The sequence below is a fragment of the Stegostoma tigrinum genome, chromosome 10 (genome assembly GCF_030684315.1).
Source record: "Stegostoma tigrinum isolate sSteTig4 chromosome 10, sSteTig4.hap1, whole genome shotgun sequence".
Lineage (NCBI taxonomy): Eukaryota > Metazoa > Chordata > Chondrichthyes > Orectolobiformes > Stegostomatidae > Stegostoma > Stegostoma tigrinum.
The window spans coordinates 62,521,680-62,544,271 of NC_081363.1; the positions used below are offsets into that span (position 1 = coordinate 62,521,680).

At 40.2% G+C, this 22,592-nt stretch overlaps 1 long non-coding RNA gene across 1 annotated transcript in view; it reads right to left on the bottom strand.

The window, feature by feature from the left end:
• Nucleotides 1-22,283, bottom strand: part of LOC125455943 (uncharacterized) — a 66,355-nt gene extending 44,072 nt beyond the window's left edge. The window contains exon 1 of the long non-coding RNA XR_007248353.2: nt 22,178-22,283. This is a non-coding gene — a long non-coding RNA (uncharacterized LOC125455943). The remainder of the gene's footprint in view (nt 1-22,177) is intronic.
• Nucleotides 22,284-22,592: the final 309 nt, after the last annotated feature.

Genomic DNA, 22,592 nt, shown 5'->3' on the forward strand with positions numbered 1-22,592 from the left:
TCTACCTGGGGCTGTGGTGTAGGGTCAGTGGACACAGTGTCTGAACTGGACTCGGGCTGAATGGCCTGCTTCCATACAACAGGGATTCTATGAGTCTCTGAACAAGAGGACGGAGGAGGAATTTCTCTATTCAGAAGGTGATGAATCTTCAGAAATCTGTATCCTAAAACACTATGGAGGTTCGGTCATTGACTGCGTACAAGACAGAACTCGATGGAACCATAGGTTGAATAATATTAGTGGATACGGGATTAACACAGGAAAATAATGTGAAGGTAGAAGTTAAGCTGCAATCTAGATGAACAGCAGAGCAAGCACAGAGACTGAACAGCGTACATTTGTTCCTATTTCCTACTTTTCTATGACTTCTAAATGTACTTACTTTAATATATTCGTTCAAATAGGTGAATTCTTATAACAGTATCGGTTTCCTTGTAATCTATAGATCAGAAATCTAATATCTGTTGACTAAACTGTGCCTACTGCATTGAGTATGTTATGTCTCTCAGTGGCATTTGCATGTGTGTTTTCTCTCTCTCTCTGGATTTAGGCAGATACATCTTATTGCTTGAAATGACCTGAGTTTATTATGTGCTTCCCTCCACCTGTTGAAGTCTCCATGGATTGTGACTACTGAGGCCACATGTCTTAAATAAGCAGGAAAGCCCATCAATTCTCTGTAAGTGTAACATACCGTTAATTAACTGACCAAGGGGTGATTACTTGAGACACAAGTTCTTGAGAAACAGTGAGGAGAACAGTTCATCATGCAAAACCGTCCTCAAATATCTCTTTACGGCGTTTTATGTCATCACAAATAATTTGAGGTGGCCATAAAGCTACTTTTCATTTTCAAATAATGTAAAGTTTTGTGTGAATTTTGGTTTACACAGGTATACAGAGTTTTCAGAAGGGAGTTTCTCATTTGTTCATGAAGACATTGGAAGAACTGCAAAATCACAGCACAATATCTTTGAATTTTCATGAATCGTGCATGAATATTACATGAATAGCTTCAGGTTAGGCATTAAAACCTGCTTTAGACCCCACAGCAATAATTTACATGTACACCTCTCCACAACTCCCATCTATTGTCTTCTGGGTTATTCCCTACTAATTAACTATACCGAGGTGTGGCACCAGCAAATATTCATAGCTAATCTGCACCTAGGATTTTGGCAATGTATTTGGAAGCAATCACCTAAGAGGTGTGCAAATGTGACCTGGGGTAACCCTCCTGGCAACTTTCATTGCCTCTCGCTCTGGTGAAAGACCTAGTTCTAGCTCAATGCCTCACATTCACAACTTCAGCAAGATATAGAAACTAACTATGTAGGGAATAGTGAATGCCAATCTGTGTCTGAGGTCGCTGTCATGCAATGAAACTTGAGCATTCAGTTCAATGGCGTTATTCTGGTTCAGTGTATTTAATTAAACTACTCTAAAAGAAGGCTTAACTTCATCTTTAAAATCACAAGACATGATATTTTTCTTGAAAATGCATGAACTACTTAATGGATACCATACACCCATCTGATAAGATGAGGTGCCTAAATGTTATGTTAGAAGTGTAGTCAGAATGGACTTACAAATCTACCATTAGCTAGACTTTTAATAGCCATCACTCTATCGCTGATCGAAATCTCAATCATGGATAAACAAAGACATATTTGTTGAAGGTGAAAAACTGCAATGTGTACCCGTATATAACACATTAATGACTGCAGACTGCTTTCACCTGAGCATCTTGTTTTACAAATATTAATACTCGTTTTTAAAGCCAAACAAAGAAGCAATTTACTGCCGTCATACACTGAGTGCCCATTCTTCTCGTTTTGAAGGTAATTAAAAGTTATGCACTCTAGCGGTTAAGCTTCTGCTCCTTACGTGATGATCACATGTCTCCCCAACAAATAAAATTGGTTACTTTACATTCATGCTGTTTCTTTTGGTAATCTTAACACTAAATGCCAGTCAGTAATGTGAAGAAAATTGTTGCAAAGCTAGGCAAGGGCATTTATTGTTTAATAAAGCTCTGGGTTGATTGGCGTGATGTTAACATTCAATGTTTAACCACCACTACACTGATTAATTGTGTAGGATCAAACTGAAATACTTCAATAAAATGTTAGACTTGAGAAATAGTAAAGGGCTTATTTATATTTTATATGATAAGATTTGACATTCATTGACACAATGCCTGGGGACAACAATATAAAATCATAGGGTAAATTGTTAATTACATGTTATGTACCTACATGTAATCATGCAGAACTTTATCACATGTATTTGAACCATTTTGATTAAGCTCCACAGGTAGTTTTATAATTGAATACGAGTTGAGATCCTATTACAATGATATATGAGAACAGGTTTGAAACACAACCTTGCAGAATTCATTTTTATTGACTTCACCGTATATCTTTTCTGTCTTTCTTTGTTTATTATACACATTAAATAGTTGAACTGCACTGTTCCTCTAGCAAGTAGTAACAAAAGATGTTTTCTGTGACATGCTATTAAAGTATAAAAGTGCATTTTTAAAAAAAATTTATTGTAATCTTGCAACATGTTTGAAACAGGAGGCATTAAATTCCATTTTGTTTTGCATTTTTGCAGAATATCCAATTAAGCTGAACTGTAGCAGTAGCCTCTCATGAATTGACTTAATTGTAACTAAACATGGGCAGAATGACTAGCAGTTTATATTCATCTTCTCCACATTTCTTGCCAATGTTTTCTTATGCAGTAAGCAATGTGCTAACAGAGGGCTTATGTGACACTTAAACTAGACTATGAAAGGTTTCTTGTCCTTTCATCCCAGCACGATAATTATATTGGTACTGATATTTGAAAGATTGGAAACCCATATGTAGAAAACTCCACTTTGCTTTTCACATCACAAAATGTTGCCCCACTGCTAAGTATAATGAAAAAGAAATCAGGAAACTTAGACAAGCAGAATGGTTTTCACTTCAAAGTGTGTCTACAGTTTATATGCAAAATTATATGAAACAAATGCAAAATAAATGCTTTTGTACAATAAGAGCTTTAAAATCTGTTTTATCAGAAATCTTCTTGCCACTTCAGCTTGCGGGTAGGAGGCAGATGATGGGATTTACACAACCACAGTGTTAAAACTTACTGTAACAAAAAAAATTCCTAATTTTCTTTTGTCTTTTGCCTTGAGCACAATTTCAACTCACAGCAATGATCGACTGCCTCAGAGAAAACACAACATTTACAAAGGAGTTAGATTTCAGGGATCAGGTGGTGAGGACAGGAGTGTTGGATGCACCTCACTGAACTATTGTTCATCTGCCACACTTTGGAACAATGAGAAAATGTTGAATAATGTGAACCCCTCTCACAGATAAAATCCTGAAGTCTCACATCTCATAGCTAATAGCGCTGCTTGGGATTTCTAAGGAAGTGATATTGCAGTTGTATCATTAATTAAACGGGATAAAATGAATGATTGAGATAAGGAAACCCGATAAGAATCTCTTGCCCTTTAGCAGCACTTGCCTTCCATCATAACATGATCAATCTGCTAATAAAAAGTCTGAGCACTGAGAACAGTATTGATTTGGTGGCACAAGTACTTCACAGATTTTCTGTTTAACGTTCAGCTCGACTGTGAAGCAGGAATCGGATGGTCTATACAGTAGCTGTGCTCTTGATAATTTGTCCATTACAGACTTGGAACATAAGTCAGGCCTTTGACTAATAATCTCTATAAGCAACTGTAAGACAGGCAGCCCTGTTTCTCTCCCATTAATCAGCAGAAACTTCACACGCTGAGAGACTCCCAAGAGACACTTCTGGCTGGGAAAAAGATCCTCCCTCCTCAGTTCTAATCTGTCCGTCCCATCTGTAATGGCTTTAGCAAATTGTTAATGACATAAAGTGACAGTCGAAGGGCTCTTTGCTCTTTCAGGATTGAGTTTCTTTGAGCTCTAAAACAAACTACTACACAGTGGCCTCAAAGCTTCAGGAAAATGATCTGGATTACTGAGGAATGAATTTGATATGCCAGCAATGGCAATGTTGAATTGAAAAGAAAAGCTTTTCTCTATGTTTTCTTTCAGCCTTTAATGGAGAACACAGAGATAAATGTGGATAATTTACAAACGCACATGCTTGCACCATTTGCAATCACAATATTACCATGATTAACAAATCTGTTATGAAATTACACAGGCAACAATCTGATGTGGGAATCATATCAATTAATCCTTTCTGTTGACTGAATAAAACACAAAAGATTTCACCTGACCTACAGCATCTAAGACAAACAAGTACATGGACTTCCCTGTATTTTTTTTAATGTTCTTACCCTGTAATCTGAAATTAAACACAATAGGCTGGAATTCCTTAGGATTCTCTTGACCTCTCAGCTGCACCAGACCTCATCCGTTTCACAGAGCTTTAAATTTTGACCTGTACAGGGCAGTTTGTCTGCCTGTCATTGATGTAGTGAATTATGTTGAGGGGTGGACAGGAGGCAAAGCCTCCCTGTTCCTGCTCACTGAGCTCAGTCAATTTGTGACAGACCAGGTGGCATGTCCAGTGAGGGAGACAGACTGATATGAGGAAAGACGAGGGCTACTATCTTCCAGGTGGGAGTGACCTTTTTTCTCAAACCTTGCATTCAATCTTTGAAGACCTGGAAGACTGGATGGATGGACTGCTGGTTGTAACAAGCAATTAACCTTCCAGGAGTGTTAGGCTTGCTACCAGGTGGAAGGTGGCACAGGGACTCATTGCCAACTTATTCACACTGAAGGGTGCCAATAGAAGTTCAAAGACAAGTCCAAAAGAAGCAAGTTAAGGCCCAAAGTGTATTGACCTCATGATCTATCCAGATCTTTTAGTTGAAAATTGCTGCCATGACATTTGCGCAGTTTAGTCTCCTCATTTAAGGAAGGAGGTAAATGCATTGAAGGCAGTTCAGATGAGGATGACTAGATTGAAACCAGGGACGAGTGGGTCGTCATATAAGGAACGTTTGGACAGGCTTGGCTTGTTTCCACAGGAGTTTACAATAGTGAGCAATGACTCAACTCAAGTACATAAGATCCTGAATGGACTTGAAAAGGTTGACGAGGAAAGGATGCTTCCTCTTATGAATACAGTCCAGAACAAGGGGGCAGCCATTGTTTTTAAATTAGGAATTGGCCTTTCAGGACAGAGATGAAGAGAATTCTTTTTCCTTTCCGAGTTGTGCCACTTTGGAATGCTGTGCCTCAGAAGATGATGGAGGTAGAATCATCTAAATCTTTTAAAGCAGAATTTAGATAGCTTCTTATTAGGCAAGGGAATTGAAAGGTATCAGGGTTAGATGGAAATGCAGAACTTAAAAGACAAATCAATCAACTGTAATCTTACAGGAGGCTGAGGGGCTGAATGGCATACTTCCACTCTGCTTTCATACACTGTTGTTAGCCATGTCAATTACTCTGTTCCCTGACTGACTTTACCTTACTTTCCTTGAATTTGTAGCACCCAGCTCCAAGCGTTATTTTCATCATAAAAGGCTGGCATGTAGGTACAACAAGTAACAAATGAAGAGTGCACTCAGTGGAACAGATTCTTCATCCATAGTGTGTGAGTTCAATGCTATTACAATGACACAGCTCTTCCTTGACGATTTTAAAAACATGACTGATGCTCTGTAACTCTATTGAGAATTCCCGGCTGGCTCAAAAGGTTTCAGGCTAATCCATATCCAACAACCTGCACTGAAAGGTCTGCTCACATTTTGACAACTGTGGCAAATTCCACCACAGCAGCTGAGGGAAGATCAACCAACAATATTCGAAATAAAACAACAAATTTAATTTGCTCTCTTTCCCAACGTAAATAGATACTTTAAAAAATATGCAGGATTCAAGGCTGCATCTTCACCCAAAATTACTCCCTCTGTACGTTACACCCTGTTAACCAGGTTTTATTTGATTCAAATAATTTGTATTGAGACATATTGTTTTGAATAAAATAGATAAGCAGATGAATAATGTGGGAAATAGGGACAAAGACATTGTAAAAAGGCAAATAGAATGTTGGTACTCATTGCAACAGGGAAGATATCTGAGATGCCTGGTGCTCAGTATCCAACATGGAGGTTGTTCAATATAAGCAGTGAGTTGAACCTGCCAAACATCTGCTGCAGCTTCCATGTCAAATTTTCCTGATGGCTAGTTTGTAAAGTGGCTAGTTGGGAAAGATTGTGATCAGTAGCGAGTTGGCGTGTTAACAAGGCATTTAACAAGCAATGTTAATTGACAGTTTGCTGAAGCCTAACAAGAATCTCACCATGCTACTTGAGAAAAGCATGCAAGATGTGGGAAGATGATCTCAACATTGGATTGGGGGCTTGCCAAGCAGTTCACTCGATTCTACCACTCATCTCATCATAGCCCACATTGCTCAGAGCCTGATAAGAAACTGACCCATGATTAACTTCTACATTTTTCAATTGAATCTGCTGTACTCTCTGGCCTTCATGCAGTCTCCTCTTCATTAGAGAGGCCAGATGAAGATTCAATGATTGCTTTGTCGGATACACCGCATCAACTTTATTACTCTCATCAGCCTTCTCTGTTAACTCATCAAAACGTTCAATCAAGCTTGTTAAAATGATTTACCTTTAACAAACTTTGTGTTGGCTTTCCTTAATTCACCCACAATTGTCTAAGTGACTAGTAATTTTGAATCATGTTGTAAAAGTTTTTTCCACAGCAAGGGTAAAGGTCTGAGTGGGGCACTTGTGGTAATGTCTGTACCTCTGGACCAGAAGGACTGGGTTTAAGTCTCATCTGCTCCAGAGGTCTGTCAGAGCATCTGCGAACAGGCTGATTAAAAGCACTTCAAAACTTCTTAACTGGGTTTATCCTTTTTTGAACTGGGGTGGAACACGTGCAATTTTGTCATCCTCTTGCACCAATCTATATCTAAACAAGATTGGAAGGTTATAGATAGTGCCTCATCAATTTCCACGCTTATTTTCCTCAATGTTGTCAGGTACACCCTATCTGATCATCGTAGTTTGTATCTACTTTCAAAGCAGCCTGCTCAGCTAATGCCTCCTCTCAAACAATTTTTCACCTGTCCAGTGTCACAACTACCTGCTGTTTCATTTTGGCTTCAGCAATGTTTTCTTTTGCTGGGTAAAATCTACAGTACTGGGTAGCAATTTTAAAGCAAGTACCTCTGGTATGAAGTCTAATGTTAGCAAGTATCAAAATGAGACGTGAACCACAGTTGCGTTGATCTATCAGTTGTTTTTTAAATGATTTACACACCAGGTGGTTTGTCTTCATGAAATAAAAGTAATCTCTCGTTGTATATTGAGCTTCAGCAGATGAGGTAGAATGCAAATTCAGACCCACGGTTTGTTAAATAAGTGTCTGGTCTCAGGTGAAGCATCAGTGGAATAAATCAACTGAAAGGAACAGAGGATAGTTAAAAATACAGTTTACGGAGTGAGCAAACTTGAATCATGTTCAATTAATGTGGGATTCAAAGAAAAATGCACAAAGGATGGGTCTACATTACCAACTTATCTTCTTTGTTAGAATAGTGAATGGAATGAGGATAAATCAAGAAGAACAATTTTATACAGCAGCAAAAGGAAACAGATCTCTTAGGAAGGAAGTAATGCTGACAGTTGCCAATTGCTATCTGATAATTAGATTGTGTCTTTAAAAAAACATAAGAACTAGTATATACCGAAATCAATGCTCCAAAAGCATCTTACTTCATTTTCTTGACAGTTATTGCAAGTAATGCAACATTATTTGAATTATCATACTTGATAGTAATAGGCAAAATAAAGATGATTGTTTTGGAACAGGTATGCATTGAGATAGTAAAATCCCTTTTATAAGCTTGCTTGTCCCTAAATTTTTCAGCTTTCATAGCACAAAGCCGTGAGGAAGTTACAGCTGAGCTGTATTTCTGATCTGGTATTCCTCAACATAATGCAGGCAGGTCTTACATTTATTGCCAGCGACAATTCTGTAAATAAATTGAGAAGTGACACATACTTAGCACTTAATATAGCAGATCTCAGGTCTAAGAGACCCATCCATCACTGGCAGATGAGATGGATTTTTAGAGAAATGACATGTGAGAGTTTGCGGAGGAGGGTGATTTGCAACACTATGACATTATTTGCAGTATGTGTATAAAAAGTAGTCCTTTATCAATCAGCTAAACTTACAAGAACCAATGTTAACCATTGTCTGGAAAGCTAGATTTAGCCTGACTGAAACGGTCTATGTGGCTGTCTACACCTGTTATATAAACGGCTTATGTCACCTCTGGGTGAATGGGACCACTTTTCGGTTTCCTCAGCATATGTTTAGATGTGTGAGTCATTTCCTTCTTGTGAAGACAGGTCACTGGCCTGACATTCCCTAGTCTTCTAAATGATTGTCAGTTTCTCAGACAATGACCACTCTATCAACTGAAGACAGCTAGACTGCTTTTGGACCAGGCAATCCTTAATCTGTTTTGACCTGCAACCAGCTATGTTGTATTATCTCTGAGTAATTACTCAAACAGAACCCCCTCATGAATTCCTTCTTTACTTTGAAGCATCTGTTGAGTATTTGTTAAAAGCTAACAAATACTTGACAAAAACTGAAAAGGAAAATCCACAACAGATCTGTGGGCAGACTGATAGCATTGACACCAATATAAAAGAGTGGACATGTTCTGTCGCCCTGTCTTATGTCAGCACAGAAAATCTTCTCCAAAGTTTTCCTGATGTTATCCTAGAGACAAAAGGCTTGCAAAGGACTTTCATAAATACAAATAAAAACATTTTTTTAAAAAATATGGATGTGATCTATGTTCAAAATATAAAACTCATTGCATTTACTGTTTAAGCTACCTTACCCTTTAATAAAATGTTAGTGTTAACAGTTATCCATTTTTTCAAAACTGTAAAGAAATCTTTGAACTATGTTACAACCCTGAATTTTACAAAAACGTTTATTTTAATCTGTGTTTCATGTCTACGAAATTTTTAGACAAACAATTACTTCACAGGGTTTATATTTGCTAATTAATTTATTATGGCAGCACATAGATGTAGTCAAAACTCAATTCTGTCTGAAAGTGATGCAGAGTTAAAGGGAGGACGATAAATGGATAATGACATGATGAGATGGAGGAGGAGCAAAGAGTAAGGGCTGAAGGAGGATGAGAAAAGCGGGGAGGTAGAAGAGAGAGGACAGAGAAAAGAGGCAGGAAAAAAACAAATTTCCAGAAAAAAAACAAACAGATTTTGTATTTTTACAGCAGAGTTTATGGCCACCAGATACCTTAAAGTTTTCAATGCAGCCAAAAAAATGAAGTACAATTGTTGTGTAGTACAGGAGATACAGCAATCATCTTGCCATTTGATGGAGGTTGCAGCGGACAGTATAAGGGTGAGCAGGTAAGCTATTTCTGTGGTGCAGGCTGGGAATAAGTGTTGGCTAGGCCAGCTCTCACTTTTCTTCAAAATATTGCCATAGGATTTGTTTTTTGAAATAGCTGGTAAGGTTTACCACTGTATCCAAAAGATCTCAAACAGTGAGCATTCCCTTGTACTGCACTAGAGTGTCAACCTTGATCTTTGCATTCAAGTCTTCAACATAAGTGGGACTTAAATCTGAAACCTTCCGATTGAGGGGAAGAGAGTCTGACCAGCTGATCCGTGTCTTCCTCTCTATAATAGTTAAATTTTACATGGCCAGATAGCTACATTTTATTCCTAATTAACAGATCATCATGATTTCACTGAGCGTTCTTTCTAATCCTGAAAATAAGAATTGAAAGAGCTTAAAACAACCATTCTCACCAGGGAAAACTATTGGTTAAATTTGTAGGGATCCCAGTGATGTAGGGCAACGGTGAGAGGTGTGGCAGAAGCTAATTAGAAACCTGGCAAGGTCCATTTTGACATCAAGTTTACCTCACTCCATTTTAAAATGCTTTTCATAAGTGGTGTGGCAAAATTCTCACTAGGAAGTGACGAAATTCCAATTGATGTGAATTAACAATTGATAAATGCCTTGTTACCATTACAACTTGCCTTATTAACATTCAGCATCTCATTTAACCAAACTCCGCAAGCAAGCTAAACTTCAGGATAACTCAACAAAGAAACCAGAGTGAGTACCTGTTGGATTCAGATTGTTGTTAGTTCCATATGACTAAACAATGGTCTCGGGCACAATCGATGTGCATCAGCCACGTGAATCCATCCTCAAGGATAATGGCATTTGGCATCTACTAACGTATCACGACCATCCAGATACTTTTACCATTCAGTGGCAGTGCTCTCTGGAAACACTGACTTGCAATGCAGAGTGAACCAGCATCCAGAAATGGAAGGCAGCAGAGGGGACATTTTGTCCTCTGGCACCTACAACCAACTTACAGATGAGGCCAGGTTGCATCTCAGGGATACTAGCTTGATCTTAGTGCTCACTCTCTTAGTACCCTTCCTACATGTTCGTAACATACCCCTGCCATGCCAATTAGTGCTTGCCTGTATGAAGCCATGTAGATGTGTTAGGTGGGGAACTTGGGGAAATGTGAATCCTGTGGAATTAACAAAATGGGGTTTAAGGAATGAATATGGATATTTGGCTGCTCACCAGCACATTCTGGCTGACGCTGGAACCACTGGCAGGGGGAGTGCTCACTGTCAGTTTCCATCATGCTGGAAATCAAAAGTGCACCATGGGAAAGAAAATAGCTGTGGCGACACCCTGAATGTTGGGGTAAGTGACTCCACCTGTGAGGGAGGGATCTGCAGGAACCACAGTTTATAGGGCTTTTACAGGGAAAGAACATAGGTCAGAGAGCCATGCAATATACAGCAAATAACCCCAGGTTGCCTCCTACCTGGCCATCTGAAATAATTGACTGTCTTAGAGTATTGAACATCCCTGGCACAGCCAATGTTGAATGACTGTTTGCATCTACACCAAAACAGAGGGTGCCAAAAATTGCTGGTGTTGAACAAGGAAAGATAAATGTATCAGTGTGACTCAATGCCATGTGTACACCTAGCTCCTCCTTGTTTCAAATGATGCAGTAGGCTCTCTTCACAGACCTCCCTCAATAGATCCGCATCTGTGGGCATGACATGCTGCTGGATTGTGTTCATAGAATCACAGATTCATAAAACCATACAATCATGTAGTGTAGAAGAGGCCCTTCAGCCCATCAAATCTTTACTGCCAAAAATACTAGCTGTACTATGCCCTTTGACTTGAATGTTATGGCACTTCAAGTGCTTAGCTAAGTACTTTCTAGACATTGTGAGGTTTCCCCCCTCAGCTACCCTCCCAGGCACCCAGCATCCTTTAGGTGAAATGGTGTTTCCTCAAATCCCCTCCTGCCTTTCACTTTACATTTCTGCTGCCTTGTTATTGACCTTACAACTAAGAGGAACAGCTGCTTTCTATTCACACTGTCCATACCCCTCATAATCTTACACACCTCTATCATGTTGCCGTCACAACCCTCTGCTCCAAAGAAAATAACAAGCTTATCCAGCTTCTCTTCATAGCTGAAAAGCTGTATCCCTGGCACCATCTTACTGAATCACCTTTGCAACCCCTCCATTGCAGTTACATTCTTCCTATAGTGTGTTGACCAGAATCGCACACAGTACTCGAGTTGTGGCCTGACCAAACTTCTGTATAGCTCCAACATAACTTACTTGCTCTTATGATCTATGCCACGGCTGACAAAAGCAAGCATCCTTAATGCCTTTTTAAATACCTTATTAATCCATCCTGGCACCTTTGGGGATCTGTGAACAAGCACCTTGGTGATCCTTCTGTTTCCATGAGCTTCCTGGTGTTCTGCCATGCATTGAGTACTCCCTTGTCTTGTTCCTTCTTCCAAAGTACATCAGCTCACATTTATCAGGGTCAAATTCCATCTGCCACTGATCTGACCATCTGACCGATCTGTTTATAGGAGGACATAGACTTGCTTGCCAAGCCGGTATGTTTGTTTGCAAATGTTCGGCACCCTGATAGGTAACATCATCAGTGCGCCTCTGGTGAAGTGATGATGTTCTGTCCCGCTTGTTATTTTTGTGCCTCGGTTTGCTGGGGTGGTTGACATCACTTCCGGTTCGGCTTTTCAGTGGTTTGTATGTCGGGTCCAGTTCAATGTGTTTGTTGATGTGACAAAATTCCATGCAAGAACAATGAGAAACATTACTTAGGCCAAAATGGAAGAAAACTGACAATAAGGATACACAGACACCAACCAGCCACCAAGAGACATGAGCAATTCTCACTGGTCTCCGTACACGTGGACAAAGAAGGACCCAAATTCGACTGGGACAACACATCCACAAAATACACAAGCCAAGCAGAGACATGCCGTGGAATTCCTAGAGGCCTGGCATTCCAACCCGAACTCCATCAACCACCAGGCCAATCTTTGTGTCACCTGAAAGCCTACTTATTTTCCCACATACATTCTCATTGACATTATTTCTGAGCATCACAAACAATAAGCGATCCCTGTGGTATGCCATTGTACATCAGGATCCACACACATAAACAGCTACCACCATCCTCTGTCTCCTATCACAAAGCCAATTTTGGATCCACCTTGCCAAGTTACCATGATTCAATGAGCTTTTACCTTTTCATTTAATCAGTTTCCCATATGTGACCTTGTTATAGGTCTTGCTGAAATATGTATAAACTACATCAACTGCCGACCTGCATCCAAATACTAGATCACCTCTTCAAAAAGATTCCACTGGATTTGTTTGCCGTGACCGCCCTCTGACATGTTAAAATGTGCTTAGCAACTACATGAGAGACTGACCAACACATGAAGGTTAACATCAGGACCATTTATGCAGGAAATAATAATTACATACAAGTCTTTCTCACCAATACCACCAAAGTTCCCTCAATAGGTCTCCTTCTTTCTCTCCCTCCTACAATATTTTAATTCACTCCCTGGTTCTGCACCGGAGGTGGGGGAAGCCCGTTTGGAAGTAGAGCCCATTGGCCCTGAAGGCTTTTGGATGACCTTGGGGTCACTTTTGTCCTGACGGGGCAGATATGTTGAGATCCTCTTTGTCAGAAGCAGGTTGACCTTGCTTGGCTTTGACTTCCAGTGGCGAGAGGGGGACAAGCAGGTGGAGAACCTCACTATTGCTGCAGTGTCCTGAGTGGAAAGTGCAAAGTATGTTGTTCCACCTCTGGCTGGATGCCTCTGGCATCGTCTTGCCTTTTTGTGGGGAAGGGACACCTGAACGGGAATCAGGGCTCCTTGTTTCACTGACACATGTCTTTGCTACTGAGGACCAGTGGCTGAAGTGATGGAATGTAGGTGTGCAGGCCAATCCAGCAGCCCCTGAGAGTACTGAACCTGGCTCTCCATGGCAACAACCAACTTGTCCATGAAGGCAGATGGATGATTACATGACTCAGTGCACTGATGCAACACCTAAGCAATGAATGCAATTACCTCCCACATTCCTGTCTGTTGCTCCTGTTTCTCCCCGTGCATGTGGACCAAGTCTGTGCTTGGTGATGCCACAGGGTCATCTCCTGCCTGAGGCTATGCAGGTACCTGCTCTCTGACAGCCCGTCAAGTGCTACGACCTGGAGTGTTTCTTTCTTGGCCAGCTGCAGAGCTGTTGCTGTAAGATGCTCACCAAACTGTGTAACCAAGTTCATTGTGCTTACAAAGTGTCAGTATATATAGTGGGGGTGCTTGCAGGAGGCAGTCTTCATTTGAGGCCTCTGTATAGACGTCAAGGATGATCGGTCATGCTCCCTCAGCTCCTCAGCATCCAGCACATTGCCTCATGCTCTGTTCAACTGTGTAGAGCACAGATTGCAAGGATAATAGGAACATGTTGTCTGGACTATAGTGGAGGCGTCACAGCACCCCACCTGACTGATCTGAGCAGTGGAACTACAGCTTCAGCAACCATATTGTCTGCTCAGTTGTGCCCCTGATCAAGGCGCTGGGCATTCTATATCAGTCAGGGGGGTGTCTTGCAATGGTTTCTTGAGCCAAGGGTGGTCACAGTGGGTAGCCCTTGTCCACCAGTAATCAACCTTGTAAAGCTCTGGACTGTCAAAAAAATAACACGCATAAGAGGGCTCCTAACTGTACAAGCCATAGCAGCTGCCAGGCTAGAGGGTACGCACCTCCAGAAGGTGCTAACACAGATCACAATTCTCCTGACCATTAATCGAATGGATCTCCTTCCTGTGGATGAACTTGCATTGTGATCACTGTACCACGCTGTAATATGCAATAGCATGCTCAGTGCCATGTGTGCATAATCGGTGGCATCCTTCACCTGGGGGAATCCAGCTTTATTCCCAAACCTTGTGGCCTGAGCTGCAGCACTGGCCTTGTCGTCTGGAAATGAAATGAACATGTCATCTTTCACAAATGGCATCAGTCACTGTTCTGTTCGCAACAGAAGGATCTGGCACAGAAATTGCTCCCTGCAAGGAGCCAGTCACCCAAACATTCAGAGTTGCTGGTGCCTTCATTGGGAAAGGATGATCTCCCTTTCCCGCAGCCCTCAGGCCTTACTCCAATATGTGGTACAGTTCTGCTACCTTGTCCCAGGCAGAATACAGAGCCATTGTCTGCACTACCTCCCATACTCCCATAAAATGCACCCTGAGCCAGCCAGGGTAGGGTCTCTTGTGTACTCAACACCTCGAGCTGGGTACTCCTTACCCCTCAGACCAACTTGCCATCAGCCCTGTTCCTCCTGCATTTGCCTTTGCCTTCTTAGGTAGGCACCCACAGTGTCCAATGTCCCATTAATGGCACAGGCTGTCTCAATGGTAAGGAACCAAACTGGATACTGAAGGAGCAAAGGTTTATCAATCTCAGAATAAGCATTGATGATGTACCCTGTAGATATGGACAGAGCACATTTAACCACACAGTGAGACCTGCTGAATGTGGATAAGGGGGCCAAATCTGCATCAGGCATCTTCCTTCTACCTCATAGGAAAGCCATGCATCAGTGAGAATGGGTTGCCTGCAGCTAAACAGTGTTCTCCCAAACCCCACACCTACAACAATGAACTTCACATCACATTCCACACAAACTATCGCGAACATGATAGGTGGGGATATGAACTTATGTGGCTCACACAGGACCCTTGGAACTGGCACTAATAGTAGTTTCCTTCAGTCAACACTGGTCTTTTGAACCATCATTACCGTTAATTTCAACATTAGTGATATGCCCAGGGTGCAAGCATTTATTGCTTGTAGCTAATCGTCTTTGATCAGCACCAAACCCTTGGACTGCCTCATCTGAATGTATATGAAATGCACGATGTATTTATCGCAAAGCTAATGTCATGCTCTTTGCAAATGGTAGCTTCATGATTTTGTGGCTGCCATGTTGTGGTATCCAGCAAACATGGATCCTGTGCTTTTGGCCATCAAAAAGACAGTTACTCTGCCCACAACAACAACAACAACAAAAACTGAAGTTGCTAGACATGCTTGGCAGGGCTGGTAGCATCTGTGATGAAAAAAATCAGAATTAACATTTCAGGTCCATCTATTGAATGGTGAAGCAGGCTCAAAAAACTGAGTGGCATTCTCGTAAGTTCTATGTTTCTATGAATCACGAGGGGAAACCATTTCAGTATTTTCCGGAATTCCCTTATGTATGGAGATAAAACTGATTACTCATCGTGAAGTAATTGAATGGCAATGGAGTCTTGTCACTGCATTATCTGCCTGATCGCAGCAAGAGGCCTGAACTCTCCGAAAGGGCAGACCATGAGACTGGGAGGTTGCAAGTGCTTCAAATGGATGTGGCAAAGAACCTGTAGGGTGTGGAGACTGAGCTAGATGATAGTGTGAGATTGGACTGGATGTGGTGGCGAAGCGTGTGCAAGGAAATTAAGAAATGGAAATCAAGGGGATAGATATTAGGAAGGATTCAATGGTTGGAATATTTCTGTGGGGTCAAAAATATTGCTCAGCCTCACCCTACAAAAGTGAAAGGAAAATTATTTTGGTCACGTTTTGCAGTAGTTCCTTGAAAGGCATTGGGTCATTCGATCCATGGCACAGTGTAATAGGCAGGGCCTTGATCTATAAACATCACCCAAAAACATGTCTTGGGCCTTCATTTGAATACTCAGAAAGGTTTCTGCATGTTTTGGTAAGGATGTTGACTGCATATATCAAGGTGTACTTCAAAATCAAATTATTAAAATAATGTGGGAATAGAAGAGATAGACATTTGATGATTGGTATGGGCACAATGAGCTGAAGAGCCTTTTTTCCATACTGTAAAAATGCTTTGACTCTATGAACAGAAGGTCTAAGGTGACAAGTGAGTGGGTCCATTTTAAAGCATGAAAAATTTCCTCTATTTTTCAGGATAAACGGTGTCTTAGACATAGAAAAATCAGTCGCTTTTAATGCATACAATCTACTTCACAAGTCAGACTTCCAATCAATCCAAAACAGGATTAACTCTTCCACAGTTTACAATGTGCCAACTCCAACTACTTGTAGATACAGATCCATACTGCTTGGTAATCTTTGAAAACTAAAAGTTTTGTGGGACTACAATTTAAAGCTAAACAATGAGGACAGAGAAATTCCAAAACAGTTGTGCTTCACTCTGCTGAAAGGATATGTGCAAACTATGTAATTGGGTTTTTTTTGTGATGTAATGACATGATTTAAAACAAATTACAACACTCCAAGTGTTTGGAAAACAAGAAAAAAAGTTTGCCAATTTTTGTTTAATGAATGCTGTACCTTTTAAAATCAAGTAATTGAAGTAAGCGTACGATCACTAGATTGAGTCTCAGCATGAACATAACTCCTTCCAAGTTCCCATGATGTTTCCTTAACTGTATAAAGTACTTCTAAATACTTCTTGTTCAGTTTTGATAAAAACAAAGTGCCAAGTGGGCCAAACATCAATGCTTGGCAAATGCTGCGATTCAGATTCTGGCACGATGACAAGCTGAGGATAAAAACTCAGTGGGACACAACATGGTGGCAATGGCTCTGAAGAAAGGAAAGAATAGATTTGCTGAATCTTGACCATCTGCTGTTTGTTTAATTCACACTGAAGGTCAAATTACTTCTGATCATGCAACCCTCAGAGCCCAGTGACTACAAGTATGAGCAGAATCAATGAACACATCAATAAGTCTGGATCCCGCTAGTACATGATCTGCAATAGTTCAATTTCGTAGAAACAAGTTGTTTACTATAAGTTAAGTTGAGGCCAGTCAGCATGACTGTATCAGTTTAAATTTTTGATTAGCTATCACTTCAAACCTGCTCAGGTTACAGTAAGTCTACTGAAATCTTCCTTACCAAGTAAAGATATCCTATTCAAGTTTCACCAAAATTGTAACAACATTTATGTATCTGTGATACATGATATGGAGTGTATAAATGTCAAAATTGTTTGATTCTAAATTAGAAACTTATCATAGATGATATGCATTTAAATGAAATGTCAGCACTAGATAGCGATATTTTATACTCATAGTAAACTTTTTGTCTTCATTTTTCATTGTAATCCTCTTAAAGCCTGCCTTTATTGTTCTTGACTTGATAATCTTGACAAGTTGTTAGTGCAGAGGGAGCAAGTTGTGACAGATACAGGGACACTTTATGAGTGGCATGTAGCACACTCGAATGTAGAATACACAATCTAGCTGGCCAGCAGCTTTTAAATGACTTCACCTTGTCAGAATAGGGGAGGTTGCAGTGGTGACATAAATGGAGACTAAAGTTTTCGCAATGACCCAGTTGAGACATTTAGCCAAGCCAGTCTTTCTTAATAGTGAGAATTGGAGATCCTGCTGGAGGTGTATCAAAGGAAACGGTGCTCTTTGGTAGGAGATCTCATTTTAATCACCCTCTCACAGAATGACTGAATCAATTCCCCCACCTTCCCCTTTCATAACTATTTACAGAAGAGGAAGGAATTTCCAGGAGTTTGTCTGCGCAAATTGTCTGCAGTGTTTCCTTAATAAGAGCAGTGATTACATTTCATAAATATATCACATTCTATAAAGAAGTTTAAGACATCCTGAAGTTTTGAAAAGACCCATTCTTTTATTTAACCATTTTGAATAATCGATCTGGTAAAATAATAAGTCCAATGCTTCAGGGATGTTCAACTGCATTTGGAGATTTGGCTGGAACAATATAAGTATTAAAGAAACATTTTAGTCTGAGGGCTGAATTCAGCTGACCTCTAACCACAGAATGTTATTCACATGGCCCACATTATGGTATTTCTTACAGTTTGAATTCCTGATTTTCTTTTGTGTTTTACTGAGTAATGGGAGTGCTTCTCAACGCTGTACTGTTAAAGGTGAGGTACACATATTGGAAAATGAACTGGAAGTCACAGGACACAGATGCATAATGCCCTGATGAACTGTCAGCTAGGAAAGTCAAACTTGGAAAACAGTCACTTATCAGTAGACATGAGCAAAATAAGCTTTAAATAGTAAGAATAGTGGCTATCAAAACACATTTTCAGCCAATATGAAGTCCCATCACTGAAATATTAATGTAGCCATATCATAAACATGAAAAGTGAATCCTTGATGCAAAAAAAATGTACAACACAAATGAATTGTCAACAAATAATACAAGGTGACCTTCAAAAGTTGTATGTTCTCATGCAAGTAATTTTATGTTTGGTTAACGAAGTACTGGAGGTAAATTAGAATCATAGAGCAAAATAAATCATTCAGCCTTTCCTGCCTGCTAATAGAGCTGCCTAATTAGACCCAGTGTCTTCCCCAGACCCCTGAAAACCTCTCTTATTCAAATACATATCCAATTTCCTTTTGAAATTTACTACTGATTCAGATGGTTTTTGTTCATTCCGGGAATGTGAGTGTCACTAGCTGGGCTAAAGTTTATTTCCTATCCTGAACCGTCCTTGAGAAAATGATGGGAGCTGATGACTTGAACAGAGGCAGTTCTTGGAGAGTAGAGACACATAAGGTACTGTTAAATCGGGAGTTCCAAGATTTTGGCACAGCAGCATGAGGAAACTAGGGGGACTCGCAGCTGCTGGTGTCACCATAAACCTTATCTTTCTAGACGGTAGAGGTCACAGGCTTGGAAGGAATGGTCTAAGTCACTTTGTGGCACTTCTTTTAGATGATTAACACTGCTGGCACTGTGCGTTAGTGGTGAAGGAAGTGAATGTTGAACTTGGCAGTTAGGACACCAATCAAGCAAGCTTCTTTGTCTCTATTGGTGTTGAGCTTTTTGAGTGTTGTCAGAGGTGCAGTCATCCAGGCAAGTCAGAAACATTCCATGAAACTCCTTTCTTGGGCCTAGTAGATGGTGAACAGGCTTTGAGAAATCATGAGGTGAGTTATTCGCCATAGAATCCGTAGCCTCTGATATGCTATTATAGCCACAGTATTTATATGGCTGGTCTGGCTCAATTTCTGATCAATTATACTCCCACAATATTGATAGTGGGAATTCAGCAATGGTAATGCCATTAAACATCAAGGGTCAATAATTAAATTCTCTTCTGTTGGTGATGGCCATTGCCTGGCTTTTGTTTGGGATGAATGTTTATTGCCAATTATGCACCAAAACCTGAACATTATCTACATCTTGTATTTTCGGATGTGCCCTATTTTAGTATTTGAAGAGATGTAAATTGTGTTGTGTTGAACATTGAGAAGTTATCAACTAACATTCCCATTTCTGACCTTCTCATGGAAGAAAGTTAATTAATGAGACAATCAAAGCTGATTAGGCCTAAGGCCATAGATTGAGCTGCATGCGTAATAATGTCCTGGAGTTGAGATGATTTGCATCCAACAGTCACAACCATCTTTGCTCCTGCTAACTTTGACTTTAACCAGCAAGAATTTCCCCTCAAATCTTAATTTTGCTGGGACTTCTTGATGCACAATCAGTCAAATATGTCCTTGATGTCAAGAGCAGGCATCTTTACTTCCCTTCTTCAGTTCAGCTATTGTGTCCATGTTTGGATGTAAGGTATAATAAGGAGTTGTGTGGACCTGACAGAACTCAAACTGAACTTCAGTGGGCAGGTCATTGAAGAGTAAGTGCTGCTTGCTGATACCATCTTCCATCACTTTGCTGATGATTGGAAGTAAACTGATCAGGTGGTGTTGGAGAAGAAAGGACTAGGCCCGAAATGTCAGCTTTCCTGCTCCTCTGATGCTGCTTGGCCTGCTGTGTTCATCCAGCTCTACACCTTGTTATCTCAGGTGGTGTTGGATTTGTCCTGCTTTTTTTTTGAAAGAATTAACATGAACAATTTTCCAATTGTCACTTAGATGCCAGTTTTATAACTGTGCAGGAATAACTTATCTCTTGTTAGTTTATAATCACAAGTTATAGTACTATTCCCAGAATGTTATAATGATCCCATGGACCCTTCAGCATCCGTTGTTTTCAGCGATTTCTTAATGTCGTATGGAATGAATCAAACTGGCTGAAAGCTGGGAACTTCAGGAGCAAGTCAAGATCAGTTGTTCACTTGGCACTTCTGGCTAATGATTGAGACAAATTCTTCAGCCTTGTCTTTTGCACTGAAGTGCTGGGTACCCTGATATTTAGGATGGGGATATTTGTGGAGCCTTCTCCTCCAGTGAATTGTTTAATTGCCCACCAGCATTCATGACAGAATGTGGTAGGGCCACAGAGCTTAGATCTGATCAAAGAATTACTTAGCTTTGTCTTATCACATGCAAGTAGTCCTGTTTCTAGTTTCACCAGACTATACCTCTTCTTATTTGGGGAGGTCTGATACTATTCATGACATACCCTCCTGCACTCTTCATTGAATCACGGCTGATCCTTTGACTTGATGGTAATGCTGAAGGGAATTTGCTTGGCTACGAGCTTACAGAATACGAATGAATATAATTCTGCTGCTGATGATGACCCACAGACCCATTTGGATGTCCAGTCCTGAATTGTTCAATCTTCATGAAATCTATCCCATTCAGCATGGGGGTAGTTCTCATTACATGATGGAGAGTGTCCTCAAAGTGCAGGGGAGATATTTCCTTTTGAAGGACTGTGTGGCAGTCACTCTTGCTGATACTGTTATGTCACAACTAGATTGATAAGGGGTAAACATTTTAGGACCGAGATGAGCGGAAATTTCTTCACCCAGAGAGTGGTGAACTTGTGGAATTCATCACCACAGAAAGTTTTCAAGAAGATATAGCACTTGTAGCTAAAAGAATCAGGGGATATAAGGGAAGGGCGGGATTAGGTACTGTGCATGATCATCAGCCATGATCATATTGAATAGCAGAGTGGCCCATACCTGCTCCTGTCTTCTATGTTTCTCTGCAAATAAAAATAAACTGTTCAGTCAGCCATGATCATATTAAATGGAAGAACAGGTTTGACGGGCTGACTAACCTGGTCTTATAATATCTCTACAATCTTAAACCCGTGAATAATTTTGCGTTTCATTTCTACAATCTACTTTTTTCTCTGTTTGTGATTTCTTGTAATCAGCTGAGAAGGTTCAAAGGGAAACATACACACTTGCTACACAACAAGATTTACTGATTATAGGTGGCACATTACATTTTTATGCAGCAATAATCTGAATGTCTGAATAATTCTGTTTACATCCCTTCTGCCCATGTAGCATCAAATCAGGAGACTGCAATTTCATTTCCTAAAACCGTGCTTTTTTTTTCAGATAATACACTAACATTTGCCCCGGTGTCAAGTTTGAAATTAATTGAATGACCATTAACCACAATGAACTGTGTGACATCTGGTTCACTTAAGTCACCTATTAACCATAGGAAAAGTTGACCATCTTCAAAAGATGGCCTGTCATCATATGGGAGCGCATGTTCTAATGTTTGCTATAACGTGCTATCCTTTTCTTGGCAGTATGCATTTTTGGTCTGGAGGTCCAATGGCTGTTTTTGACTATGCACATTCTGTAGAAATGCCCCACTGCCTTCCAAAAATTACATTGACGTGATAAAACTGGACATTGTTCCTGTTCGTGTAGTTTCTAACCCCATATCTGGAACCATGAGTTCTAACATCAAAGGATTTAAACATACTTTATGTTGGTCTATTGTCTGGTGCTTTGGTGTTTTTGTACCTTAGATAGTTGGTGAAGTCTGATGATCTTCTTCTTTCAGTTCCTATCATTCTCTTGGACTGTTGTTGAATTTTTCAGCTTCTCCAATTATGTGGACAGCTCTTCCCAATGCGAAATCCTTTTGTGATTGGAAAATCTCTGAAACAAATGGATCAGAAAGTTTGATGAAAATTCTGTCTCAAATCAGTTCTATAATGATCATTCGTAAAGTTGGCAACTGCTTCTTCTCGAAGCTGTATTCTTCTTTAAGTCTTGTTGTGTCTGTTATATGACTGGTACATTGTTTGAATGGCAGTTGTTGCTTTTTTTATTTAAACGATTTACTTAGAAGCTGGTGTGGAAATTTTTTAATTCTTTGTATTTTAATGAGTTTTGCTTCTTTTTTTAAAAAAAATAGCACAATCACTTCAATTCC